The sequence below is a fragment of the Cupressus sempervirens genome, chromosome 2, assembly GCF_028749045.1.
Source record: "Cupressus sempervirens isolate cs-2001-9-10 chromosome 2, ASM2874904v1, whole genome shotgun sequence".
Lineage (NCBI taxonomy): Eukaryota > Viridiplantae > Streptophyta > Pinopsida > Cupressales > Cupressaceae > Cupressus > Cupressus sempervirens.
In genome coordinates, this window is record NC_143119.1 from 290140705 (window position 1) to 290155511 (window position 14807).

Genomic DNA, 14807 nt, shown 5'->3' on the forward strand with positions numbered 1-14807 from the left:
TTCAGAATCCGGTCTCTATTTTGTGCCAGCTCCACAATTGTCATACATAACCCATTCTCCAAAGCTTTGAAGTCTTTCGCCCTTAACCACTTTTCATCACACCATTTTTTTAGCTTCCCTATCGCAAGCCATGGTCCTCCCCATTTGAAAAGAAAGCATTACTTTCCAATAAATTCCTCTTCTCCTTCGTAGGGCCTTATTCTAAAACTACCCTTTCCACTGTGCATCTCACCATTTTGTGGTCCTCAATCAGTTGTTTCTCCTAATTCTCCATTGCTTGTGGTTTCCTCATTCGTTTTGCAATCTCTCCAAAATTCACTTATCCCCCAGATTAAAGGATGAGAATCTTTCTAAGTTGCCGGATTCGGACCCTGGAGCTCGGGTCCAGGTCCGGATTCGAGCCTAGGTCCGCGACGGGTCCAGGCAAGGTCCGCGTTTTGGCTTGCAGGTCCTCCCGGGTCCGTGCACGCAGGCCAAAACATGGACCCGTCGCAGACCCGGATGGACCCGCGGCAGGTGGGGCCAAAAAGTGGCCCAAAAAAGCATTAAAAATATGTTTTTTTCATTATTTTTTTTCCCAAACCCTAAAGTAAGGCCTATTAGACGCATTTCATTCATCTAATCTCTCATTTGCTTTGTCATTTTGCTCTCTCATTTTGGTGTGGCCATTTTGCAAGTTTGAAGAGAAGGTTGTAGAGATTGTTTGTGGAGTTTCAAATCCTTCAAATAATCAGTCCTGAGTGTTCCAGGTATGCATTTGATCCTTCCTTTTGCTTCTTTCATAGTTTGTTTTTAGTTTTTTAAATTTTTTATATTTATTGTTCTAAATTTTTATCAAATTTTGTATAAGTTTTGAAATATTTTTAAAATTTTTTTTTTATAGATTGCAAGAATCCAAGAATGAGTAGTCAGGGTTCAGTGGGTGGGGTGGGATCCCAAAGATTTAAAATTGATAAAGGCTCTCTTTTGTGGAAGTATACAACAAGAATTGAGCAATGTGTTGGTGGGGGAGGGTATATATGGAAATGCAATTTTTGCCAAAACGAATATAGAGGCTCCTATTTCCGGGTTAAACATCATTTGATAGGTCCACCAGGTCAAGGGATTTCCATGTGTGAGGGGCCCCCAGAGGGAGTTAAAAAAGGGTTGTTGGCTCCTCAAATAGGAGGCATGTTAAAAGAACAAGAAGAGGCTGATAGGTTAGTGTCAAAGGCAAAAAAAGATAAGTCAAAGCAAAAACCACCAACACCACCCTCTCAAACAATTAGTAAACCACATCCCTTCCTACCTACACCATCTATGGATGAAGATGAAATAGAAACACCAGCATCTTGCAAGAGAGGCCCATTAGATACGGCATTTGAAAATGACAAGAGAGAAATTGCTGACATAAAGGTTGGGCATTGCCTCATTACAAATGGTGTTTCATTCAATCTAGTGAGATCCCCTTATTGGAGAGAGATGGTGAAAGCAATAAATGATGCACCTCATGGTTACCAATCCCCTGGGTATGAAAAGTTGAGAACCACCATATTGCATAAGGAGAGAAAGAATGTAGAAAACCTCCTCAAACCAATTAGAGATTCTTGGATCCAAACGGGGGTGAGCATTGTCTCTGATGGATGGAAAGATTGCAAAAACCGTCCATTAATAAATGTGATTGCTATTTGCCCCAAGGGGGCAATGTTTTTGAAAGCGGTTGATTGTGAAGGGCAAGTAAAGGATGCAAATTTTATTGCCCAACTTCTCATTGAATCCATAGAGTCCGTGGGAGCTGACAATGTTGTCCAAGTAATAACGGACAATGCTAAAGTTTGTAAGACTGCAGGTGCTTTGGTAGAAGCACGATATGAGCATATCTTTTGGACACCATGCACTGTCCACACCTTGAACTTGGTGATGAAAACAATGGGCAACCAAATTGAATGGATGAAAAATGTGTATGAGGAGGGTGAGCAGATCCAAATGTTTGTGACAAACCACCATATGTCACAAGCAATTTTCAGAACTTTCTCCTGCTTGGAATTATTGAAGGTAAATTTTAAACTTTATTTAGCTTCATTTATCAGTTTAATTTTTGTGTCATACTTTACAAAATTTAATACATATTCTTAAATTTTTGTGTTATCAACTTATCATATTAACTTACAATTTGAATTAACATGGTAATAGGTTGCTGAAACAAGGTTTGCTTCACACACAATCGTCCTTAGACGACTTGTGAGGGTAAAAGAGGCATTGGGTCAAATGGTTATTAGCAACAAATGGGGTGGATGGAAGCAAGTTGATACAGAAAAGGCCAAAACTGTAAAGGATTTGATCTTGAGTGATAATTTTTGGAATAGGTTGAAATATGCATTAGAACTCACCGAGCCCATCATGTGTATGCTTGGGTATGCCGACAGGGATGAGCCTTGTTTGGGGAACATATATGATGCCATGGACTCCATGCTAGAAAGAATGAAATCAGTAAGTTTAAATTTTTGTACAATACTTTATCCTTGTATATTGAGAGATTTTGATTTTTTATTTTAATTAAGTTATTAACACTACATCAAGATAACTTACATGTACATCATTTGACATCCCAGGTCATTCAGAGGAGAGAGCAGGATCCTGATACCTTGTACACTAAAGTGGAGAAAATTGTTCTACATCGTTGGAATAAGATGACTACGCCTTTACACCTCCTGGCATATGCACTTTCTCCTAGATATTATAGCAGTGAGATACTTGCTATTCCTGGTAGAGTGGCACCATATACAGATCCTGAAGTTGCTGTTGGGTATAAGAGGGCACTTAACAGGCTCTTTAGTGATCCTGATGTGGCATCAAATGTTAGGAGAGAGTTTGTTGATTTTGTCTCAAGCAAAAATGCAGAGCTTGATGCAATCAATGACCAAAGTAGATTGGATGCCATTGGATGGTGGTACTTATACATGGGGAAAGTTACATGTACCTCCAACCTCTTGCCATTAAGATCTTGTCACAAGTATGTATTTAAGTTTTTTATCCTTTTCTTATGGCCACTTAGCTTGTCGAATTAGCACTCTTAAATTCCTATTGTATTGTAAAATTACTTAGCTAATTTTTAAAAATTTGTTAGTTGTCTCTCTAGGTTGCGAGCTCTTCTGCTGTTGAGCAGAATTGGAGTACATACTCCTTTATCCACTCAGTGAAGCATAATCGGTTGGGTTCGAAGAAAGCAGAGGACTTGGTATTTATTCACAACAACTGGCGCCTCCTATCACGCAAGGATTCAGGATATAAGAAGGGACCAGAGAAGTTGTGGGATGTACTACCTGAGACTTTTGACTTGGATATGACTGTCCAAGATATATCTAGAATTGCCTTGCTAGATGTTGAGGAGGACGAGGAGGAGGATGTGGCTACATCTGGGGCTAGTGGAACAAGTTTGGATTCCAATGATGTGAAAAATGTCAATGATATAGATGAGGATGAAGCCATTGATCTCTCATATTTTGATGACCCATTTGACCCTTGAAGGGCATTTGCATCTTTGATAAACTATGTTTAAACATTTGTCATTGACTCATTGAGTCATTTATGATTTATCACTATGTTTCACAGTTTCAAACTTTATTAAGTCATAATTTATTATCTATCAATCTGATGAAGTAGTCTATGTTTTGAAATTCCATTTTGCATTTTAGTAATTCAATGTATGATTTTATTTACAACATTAGCATAGATTAATGAGTGAGTATTTATTGTTTATCTTTGACATTTGGCATTGATCAATAATCAAGTAACATTGATATATTCATACTATGGAATGACTTAGTTTTACTTTTACAACTATGTGAGTTTTTTTTTTTTTTTTTTTTTTTGCATATATATACTCATGAACCCACCCACAAACCCAAATGGGGAAAAAAAAAATTGCCCGAACCCACGAACCGAACCCCGAACTCGAACCCGTCCCGGAACCCGAATCGGCAACTTAGGAATCTTTGCATTGGATGGCTTTTGTGTCCATAGAAACGATTCCTTTATCCTCCATTTTGCCAACTCCCCTCCTTTTGTTGTTCCACATTTTCCCATTGAGCTCTCTTTTGAAAATTTCTTCCTTCCCCCTACCATCTCCCATTTTTGTTAACCCTAGTAGTTCAGACCTTCATGCCTTCTGAATGGTTCAAACCTTCCAGGATGCTGAAAACTTCTTCCTTGCTTATTGTAACCGCCCTTATTCTTGCTCCAAACCCCTACTCTCCACCGTTCAGCCATTCTTTCCTGTTAAAAATATTTTGACCAAAGATTCTGCATAATAATATTTAGATCAATCAATAAAATATGGATTAAATGAATATCAAATTTAAATGTATATTTGAATATATATAACATAAACATTTTAAATATGTATAATTTCAATATATAATTTCCTTGTTGATACCAAATATATGTCCCAACCAAATGTCAATCAATATTCACTTAAATTTGTAAAATAGGTAAATACTTACCTTTAATAATAAGAGTGGCCCATGGGTCGTACATACCTGCAAGATTGGTTTATTCCCCCTATCAGTGGAATTCTCGTGGGAGGCACTGGTTATTTGGAGTGATCTTTAATTTGTTTTCCACCTCTGATGATTAGTGACTAATGTAATACTTTGATATGGGATTTGCCCCCCTTTTTAATAATTCTTAATCTTTTTCAGAATTACTGCCTTCAATAGTTGTAGTTTTCTTTAAATGTAGGAATATACATATATATTTTAGTCTGTATTTGATAAGATATAAAGGTAGGTCAAATTCATATAATTGCCCTTAAACATGTTTTCCTTTATTTCTTCCTGCCCTTGTTTGATCCGCTTTTCTTTGCTTGGTCATGTATTGTCTTATTGCAAGAGTATTGCTTAAACCTTGTTTTTAGTCTATTTACTTTATCTTCCTAATATTATTCACTTTATTTCTTTACATGCTATGCACTGTAAATGTTACTAAAGCCTAATATCATGCTCAACTTATTTGAGTGCAACTGTTTGCTTTTAAAAACAAATGTGTCTCCTATGTTTGTGCCAATTTCCTCTCCAAAATATAACAGCAGGCCATCTCAGGTATTTCTCTTATGTAAAATAATTTTATTATCTTTTGGCCTCTCAGTGATAATAATTATCTTATTTATTGGGTACTTATTGCTGTGTGGTTTGACTTCCTGTATTATATCGATTTGAATTTCCTAATACCACTTGGTGACATTGTACGCTCTTCCTAGCTGGTGCCACTGTAACATTGTATATGTATAATTAGTGGGCCACTACTTTCACATAGATTCGGCATGATTGTTCAATCTCTTTCTTGATATTACATTAGCCATTAATTTCTTGGTATTACATATTGCTTAATTTCTCTCTCCCTTTGATGAATAAGATCTTGATCTCCCCTGAATGAGAGAATGGATAATCAAGGAATACCAGTAGCACAAGGAGAGGACGAATCAGATGAAGAGGGAAATAGAAGAGGTGAAGATGAAGAAGAACCCTTGGAAGAGTTGAGCTATGAAGATAGAGTGCTTTGGGCTTTACAAGGAAAAAATGAAGGGATCAAGATTGAAGTCTTAGACTATGCTGGTAGTCTTAAGCCAAAAGAATTGATAGACTGGTTAAATGAGATGGGTAAGTTTTTTGAATGGAAGCCTATGGCAGAGGGAAAGAAGATGAAGTTTGCTTGCACAAAAATTAAAGGGACATGCAATGATATGGTGGGATCACCTCCAGAAGGAATGAACCAGAAAACAAATGGAAAAGATCAAAACGTGGAGCAAGATGGAGAAAAAGCTTTGGGAAAAGTTCTTATCTTTAGATTACTCACAGACCTTGTTTTGTAAGTTCCAGAATTTGAAGCAAATTTTGTCTTTTGTACAAGAGTACACAAATGGCTTCAAATTTTGTCTTTTGTACAAGAGTACACAAATGAGTTCTATAAGTTATCCATGAGAATAGAGCATCAAGAAGATGATGAGCACGTGGTTGCTAGAATATATGAATGGCCTTAAATTCTCTATCCAAGATGAATTGCACATGCATCCTGTTAATTGTATGGAGGAAGCCTACCAATTAGCTCTAAAGGCTAAAGAAAAGCAGAATCGATAATACAATCAAAGGAATTGAGGAGGAAGAAGGGGTCCCTCAACACCATTTCGAGGAGGTTCTAACTACGGCTGAGGAGAATCCTCCCAAGGATTCGAAAGAAATACAGATTCCAGACAAGATCCTACAAAAGAGGAGAGAGGAAGGGGATTTCAACGAGGACGGGGTTATGATAGCGGAAGAGGATGGGAAAACCAATAGAGGCCCTTTACCTGTTTCAGATGTGGAGAAGTACATTGAGCCTTTAAATGCTCAAATTATAACATGCCAGAAATAAATCAAGGAAGACAACCTAGAGTGAACCCGGCTCAACCAGAAGAAGAGGAGCAAGAAGTTTCACCAGATGTGGGAGAAACCCTCATGATGAGGAGATCAGTGATCATCCCCAAAAAAGATCAAGTTCCTGCAAAGAACTCTGATGATTCGTGGCCCCAAACCAACATTTTTAGAACTAGATGCACTTCTGGTGGAAAGGTATGTCAAGTTATTGTTGATGGGGGTAGTTGTGAGAATATGGTATCTAGAGAAATGGTAGAGAAATTAAATTTACAATGTGAGAAGCACCCTCGCCTTTATTGTATTGCATGGTTTAAGAAAAGGAATGAAGTATCAGTTGATAAAAGATGTTTAGTCAAATTTGCCCTAGTAAAATTTTATAAGGATGAGATTTGGTGTGATGTTATCCCTATGGATGCTTGCCATATGTTTTTGGGAAGACCATGGCAATATGATAGGAAGGTCATGCATGATGGGGAGAAAAATACTTACACATTTTGGAAGGATGGCTCTAAAGTGGTTTTGTTGCCACTTAAGAATGAAAAGAAGAATGAAACCATGTTGTTTGCAAGAGAAGTTGTCAAAGAAATGAAAGTAACAGGTTGTTGTTATGCACTAGTACTAAAAAGAGGAGAAGAACAAGAAAACTCAGTGCCACCTGAGGCAATGAAGGTGCTAGAGGAGTTTGCTAATGTTGCTCCTGAGGAACTACCTGATGATCTTCCACCCAAAAGAGATATTCAACATCATCTTGATCTTATTCTTGGAGCAACTTTGCCTAATCAAGCAGCCTATTGGTTGAATCCAACACAACATGCAAAGTTGAATAAACCAGTGATAAAACTGATGCAAAAGGGTCTAGTTAGGGAAAGCATGAGTCTGTGTGTAGTACCCGCATTGTTGACTCCAAAGAAGGATGGCACATGGAGGATGTGCACTAATAGCAGAGCAATCAATAAGATTCCCATTAAGTACCGGTTTCCTATTCCTTGGATAGAGGACATGATGGATGAATTAGTGAGGGCTAAGTACTTTAGCAAGATTGATCTCCGAAGTGGCTACCACTAGATCCACATTCGAGAGGGAGATGAATGGAAGACAACATTTAAGACAAGAGATGGTTTGTACAAATGGATGGTTATGCCTTTTGGGTTTTCGAACGCACCTAGCACATTTATGCGGTTGATGAATATAGTGCTACAACTTTACATTGATAAGTTTATTGTAGTTTCTTTTGATGATATTCTGATCTATAGTCGAAGCGAGGAAGAACACTTACAATACCTGAGAATCATCTTGAGTGTCTTAAGGAAGGAGAAGCTCTTTGCGAACTTGAAGAAGTGTAGGTTCATGCAAACTAGTTTGACCTTTCTGGGCTTTGTCATTTCTCAAGCTGGTGTTCAAATGGATCTAGAAAAGGTAAGAGCAATCCTAGAATGGCCTAGTCCTTCTAGTATAACAGGAGTACGAAGTTTCCATGGATTGGCAACTTTCTACTGAAAGTTTATCCAAAATTTTAGCAGTATTGGAGCACCCATAACAGACTGTACCAGAGGAAGGGAGTTCACATGGACACTGGATGCTGAAGAGAGTTTTAAATTCTTGAAAAAAGAAAAGGTAACCGAAGCTCCTATTTTAACACTTCCAAATTTTGACAAAGTTTTTGAAGTAGTGTAATGCTTTATATGTTGGGATAGGTGTTGTTCTTAGCCAAGCAGGTAAGCCTGTGGCCTTCTTTAGCAAGAAATTGAATGAAGTAAGAAAGAATTATTCTACCTATGATGTGGAGTTTTATGCAATTGTTCAAGCATTAAGACATTGGAGGCACTATCTAGTCTCACATGAGTTTGTGCTGTTTACTGATCATATTGCTTTGAAATATCTCAACACACAAAAGAAGTTGAATAGTCGACATGCCAAGTGGGTATCTTTCTTACAGGGATATACTTTTGTCCTGAAACATAAGTCTAGAAATCAAAATCAGGTTGTTGATGCCTTGAGCAGGCGTGCTACACTATTAACCACAATGGAAACAGAGGTTGTTGGTTTTGATGCTATTAAGGCCTTTTATGAAACTGATGATGATTTCTTGGAAATTGTAGAATAGCTAAAGGCTTCATCTTCTGGTAAGTTGGATCATGTAAAAGGTGATTATTTTATGCAGGATGGTTACCTCTTTAAGGGTAAACAACTATGTATACTAGGCGGATCCATGCGGGAAAACATTATTAGGGAATTTCATAGTGGTGGACTAGCTGGACACTTTGGAAAGGACAAAACAATAATCTTGGTTGAAGATAAGTATTATTGGCCCAAGATAAAGAGGGACATCACTAAATATGTGGCAAGGTGCAGAATCTGTCAAGTGGCTAAAGGAAATTCATAGAATACAGGATTATACATGCCTTTACCAGTACCCACCAAACCATGGACTGACGTATGGATTTTGTATTGTGTCTCCCATAGACTCAACAAGGTAATGATTCTATTTTTGTGGTTGTTGATCACTTTTAAAAAATGGTCCACTTTATTGCTTGTAAAAAGACCAACAATGCAACTAGAGTAGCAGACCTATTCTTCTCAGAAGTTGTTCGTTTACATGGCCTTCCAAAGACCACTACCTCTGATAGAGACACTAAGTTCTTGAGCTGTTTTTGGAGAACTCTTTGGAGGAAATTAGGAATATAGTTACAGTTTAGTAGTGCTTATCATCCTCAAACAGATGGACAAACGGAGGTAGTCAATCAGAGTTTGGGAAATCATTATGCTACATTGTGGGGGAGAAGTCTAAACAGTGGGACTTGGCATTGCCCCAAGTAGAATTTGCCTATAACAGTTCTGTTAACAGATCCATCGGAAAATCTCCATTTCAAATTGTCTATGGTAGAAACCCTCAAGATCTTGTGTCACTTCCCTTGGGAGACAGAATTAGTGATGATGGAATTGCCTTTGCTGAACACCTTCACCAGCTCCAGCAAGATGTTAGACAAAAGCTATAGGATAGTAATGCGAATTACAAGATTGCTGCAGATGCTACTCGGAGACAAAAAATATTTTCTGTTGGTGACTTGGTGATGGTTTACTTGAGGTGTGAACGGTTTCCTACAGGCACCTATCATAAATTGAAGTTTAAAAAGATTGGGCCTTGCAAAATCATCAAAAATATTAATGATAATGCTTATGAGGTCAGCTTACTAGCAAATCTTGACATTTCCCCTATTTTTAATGTTTCTAATTTATACACATTCCATGGAGATGTTCTCAATGTAGATGACAGCCAGGGAATGGATTGGCAACATCACCTCCCCAATAAGAAAAGGAAAAGATTGCCAAAATTCTTGACAAAGCAGACTACCTCCACAAGGCATGGCCATCATAATAGATACTTGATAGAGTGGGATGGGTTACTTGAAACAAAGAGTACATGGTTATCTGAGTGGGCAGCAATGCAATTGGATCCAATAAAATTGCAGCAATTCACTGACAACCACTTGTAGGAGGTGTGTTTCTTTCAAGAAGGGGAGAATGATGCATTAAATTCCGGAAGTCATAACTTTTGACTCGGATGTGAGTTTTGGCTGAAATTTTACAGGCAGTTGCGTGAGGAGTTATTTGGATTGTCGATTGAGCTCAGCTCGATAGGTGGCCATTTCGACATTTTTTTCGGGAGCCTAAAATTTCGTCGACCTCCGAAATTGGTATTTTTTTGTTTTTTCCAATTTTTTAGAAATGTTTTTTTTGTAATACATCTGAAATCATGTTCTTGATTTCGTGGATTAGTTGGCAATTCATCTTGCCTTAGCTGGGGGCTTTTCTCGAGAAAATTCGAGATTCGTAGGATGGGTTTTGGAAATTACCAAAAAATAAAATTTTTATTTTTTCCGAAAATATGCCAAATATGGTAATTTTCAGAATTGTAATAAGTAGGTGTTTTCTTTCATTATAAGGTAGAGTAGAGTTGAAGAAGTTTAATGAAGAATCTGGTAATCTGAAAATCTGTGTTGTGTTAGTATTTTCTGAGTATTATTTTGAAAGGGGTTTGGGCTACATCAAGAACCCTACTCAATGATTGAACTTGAATTTAGGGCTTTGTGATGCTAGGATGTGAAAGTGAAATACCCCTAGAATGAAAAGATGGAAACCAAATAAAGACTTGTGTCAAAGAGTGAGTAAAACAACTTTTCTTAATTTTGATGGATAAAGAAAAGTCTTTGCACATTCATGAACCCAAAATTTGGATGCCTATTTGTCCCTTAGTCCCATGACAGAAATGATTCCATCAAAGTTGCCTTTTATAGTTGGAAGGAATTGCACATGATTGGTGGCATCATAATTATTATACAAAACACTATAGGTTCCAAATTAAATTAGAAAATCAAATTCAAAGGCATTTGTTTAAACAGCTCAGAGAATGGTGTAAGGTTGGGCTTTGACTTGTGTTGCTTGCTGTGAAATCTCCATTAATTCAAAGTAAGGCCAAACAAATTATCAACTTGGGAAATAACGAGGAATTTTATTTCCATTATGAACAACCTTGATTTTGGCTTTGAGTTTTTGTAATATCCCTGTGAAAATATAAATATAAATGTTACCTGGTTAATTTATTTCTTTGTTTTCTAGCATATATGTAATCAATGTCTAATATTTAATTTAATAATAACTGAGGATTAATAAAATTAATATAAAGTTTAAATACATAGATAATACAATATTTATATAATAATAATTATAATATTCAACACAATATTATAATCAATATAATAATATACTATCAAATATTAATAGTGGTGCTAAGTCTATATTACAATGATGACTTGATATTGAGAACTGATAAGGATCAGTCAAATCATAGACACTGATCAAATATTACCAGCAGTGATAATTAGACAAGCGATGATGCAATGCCCCAACCGTGATAACAACTCACATATTTCCTTAAAGGAAAATTTAGATATGCATCAACAGGCATGAATCATTATCAAGGGAAATCCATTGTACTTTTGTTTGAACAAGAAGGGCTTCTTCATAATCGGCAACTTGTGAAGAAAAGAAATGTTAATCCTAAACAAATGAATGTTAACAGATTATAGCAATTATTGCTGTCAGGATTCAACTGTATAGTTTCTTGAGTCAAACTCATTGACCCATATTTTATGAGTCACGTTCACAAGAACCCATCTCTTAGGAGAACACTCATGAAATATGGGTCAAAGAGTTTGACTCAAAAACCTACACAGTCGAATCCTGATAGCAATATCACAATTTGACTTGCTGTGGAAAATATCTTGTCATATTATAACAAGTCAAAATCAATTAGTTCCAGGCAGCCACATCTTGAAGGGACAACTAATGATAGTGGAAGAGACATCTCCTTATGAAGAAAGACGTCCTTTCAAAGAGAGATGACTCAAGCATCCCTATGAAGGCTATATACTATAAATTTGCATTTAAGTAGAGAAGCATGGAATAGGAAATCAGAATGGAATACAAGAAGCATTAAGCAAAGGGAATAAAGAATACAATATCTAAACAAGATATTATAAGTATATTCAATAGTCTTCACTGCCTATACAAGGGACGTTCAGTATCTTGATATTTACTAGGAAGAAGTGTAGTCATAGATAATTAAGAAGATTACACATACACACACATTACGCAGATCCTGTTACTACATCAGTACCGGAGGAGGTAAGGGCTGAAGTGACCAAAGAGGGGTAGTCTAAATCCAACTAATATGATAATTCCTAAGATGAGGTAGGGATCAGTGTCCCTTTGAAACCTTGATGGCATGGTCCCAAGATACGATAAGGGCTTGGATCTGTAAACTTCGAGGGAACCTATTGAGTTGGTCTCTTAGCTCTTTGGTTGTAATAAAGTCTTCTCCCTTGTCAAACTTAAGTACTAATAAGATCAGACTTGACATTAAAGAACTATAAATAGTACAAGGAACCAAATTACTTAATATGTTCAATAATATATATTTGAAAAAAGGTATCTTTGCCAATTCAGCATTAGGACATAAGAATACTAAAATGGGGGTAATTTGGTAATAACCAAGCCTGAACCTAGCAGGGGACATTACATTTTTTGGATGTCTTGAATATTGATATGAAGCTTAGCCAAATTTCGCACTAGGGACGAAGCTTTGCTTTACTCCACTTGTGAGACATGCTTGCTACTAAAAAGGTAGAGTGCCCTGTAGTAACATTTGTAGCTTGGTTGTAGCTATGTGAACGACATACAAAGAGATAATTTCTCAGTCTTCTTATCAAAATGCAGAGGATTTTCTAAAATGGGTTTAGCAGTCTCAGACTGACTAGAAATCTGTGGATGGTAAATACCAAAATCGAAAGCAGTGATACAAGGAGCATGAGTCACAATTGGGAATGAGAGTTACCACAAAATTGTCCCCAACATGCTAAAAATGTCTGCACTTTATGAAGCTCCAATGGCCTTAAAGAACAACATAAAGATTGCCATCTTGTTAAACTAATGAACAAACTTAAAATACAGTGATGCTGGTACATGAAGGGAAGACAATGCTCCAAACACAGGCTTAAGTGATACATTATGATGATAGTGTTGTAGACGACCAAGAGTAAAAGCAGTAGAAGCAAGAAAAAAAATTATTTTAAGGTAGGCCATGAGAGAAAACAACCTTGTTTTACTGTTGTCTTTTTCCTATTTTATTTTTCACATCCATTCTTTGGCCGTGAGAAACTGGTTGTGCAATTTTCCATTTCCAGTGAGTGTTCCTCAGGGTTTTCTTGGATAATAATTCTTTTGTGCTTTTTTCTAATTCTCATTGTTGTTTATGATGTTGTCAGTACTATTCCTGTTTCCTTTTGAACACAATTCTAATTTTATTCTCTAAGCATTCAAGTTTTCTACGACTCCATTTGAAATGAGTTCAAGTAAGTGTGCAGTTGGTGGTTGGCCTATTCTACTAAATAGGCATATGCTTGAAAGTGTACAAATCATTTTAGTAGACCTATATAATGAATTACCATATTCATGAAGTCTGTGATGTCCAACAAACATTTTACTTGACTCTAGTTAGAACCCTATTTACCTTTGTATATACATCTCACAAAAGCCTTAGAATTACTCGCCATTCATGATCTCTTGAAGGGCTGCTCTCACATCCTCCTTCACCTGGTTACATTAATTTCCTTCGATTATCCTGCATGGTTCAGGCCAGTTCAGCAAAGCAATCTGCATCTGTATGCTGTTTTCTCAATTAGTAAACTACCATTTCTAGCCAAAAGAATGACATAGTGAACCCTTGGTGCAACCTAGAGTCAATTGTCATGTTTTTGTAACTTTTATGACACTTATTAAGATCAAGTACTGGTGGGTAGAAGTCCATTTAATAAGAATCTTCATACCATTGGGAAGCTTCCATTACATTTGTCAGTTTCTTTCTTAAAGCAACTAGAGGTCAAGGTTGTAAGGAAATTAGAAGGCGTCTTAAGCATAATTGCCCAGGGCATGGTTTTCATCCAGTTATTTTATCCTCTTCTGATAGCACCCCCTTTGTTCTTTTGATCAATTGCCTGTTTTTTAATTTTTTGAGCCAAAAGAACAAAATCTCATATCAAATTTTTGATTTCAGCATATACATCAAGTTTGCCTAAGAGTTCTTTGTGCTGTTGAAGAAATAATGACTGTTTTCCTCTACCTTCTTAAAGATCTAACTTTTTGGCCCATCCTCTCCTTCAGGCTTCAAACACTCAATTTGGTGAATTTTATTTAGGAAATGATCTATTTCCAAAATTTCGAACTGAATGCCATTCCCTGTAAACATATCTGTAAAATAAACAATCAATTTTTGATAATTTCTTATCCCTGTGCTGGTATTGGCTAATATCCATCGAAAACGTAAATACTAAAGAACATAGAGATTTTTGAAAAAAAACAAAACAAGTGTTCCCCTTGGTAAGGTAAGTGTTTTAGTTTGCTGTTTTTTCAGTCTTGTCAAACTGGGCTTGCTCCCCCCTCTCACAGTGACCACTATATCGATGACCTTATGTTAAAAGCAAAGTCAAAATTCCTACAAGCCTTGAGAGCATGGAGTCCTGTAATGAGGAACAATTTGAGTTAATAGCTTTTTCCCCCTGCAATTTTCTGTCCTTTTCTACTTCTGTCATAATTGTACTTGCCCTCCAGTTTATTTACTTCCGAGCAATTTAACGATTATCTGTATTTATTCTTAATTCTACTTCATTTTACATAACGTTTTAAGATCTGTATTGAGGAAACAAATAAAGGAGCAAACATGGACAATTATCTTGTTCTGGCTATCAAACTAAATTCTTTACTTACTACTATTTTAGCAGGGTTACTTTCTTACTGTCAGTCAGAATAATTTTCATGCTAGTAATCTCGTATATTTGCATAAATGCTTTTTGATTAACATGA

The 14807-nt window shown here is 36.6% G+C and overlaps 1 pseudogene across 1 annotated transcript in view; it reads left to right on the forward strand.

The window, feature by feature from the left end:
* Nucleotides 1-14807, forward strand: part of LOC149572206 (putative U3 small nucleolar RNA-associated protein 11) — a 146796-nt pseudogene that overhangs the window by 130859 nt on the left and 1130 nt on the right. The window lies entirely within an intron of this gene.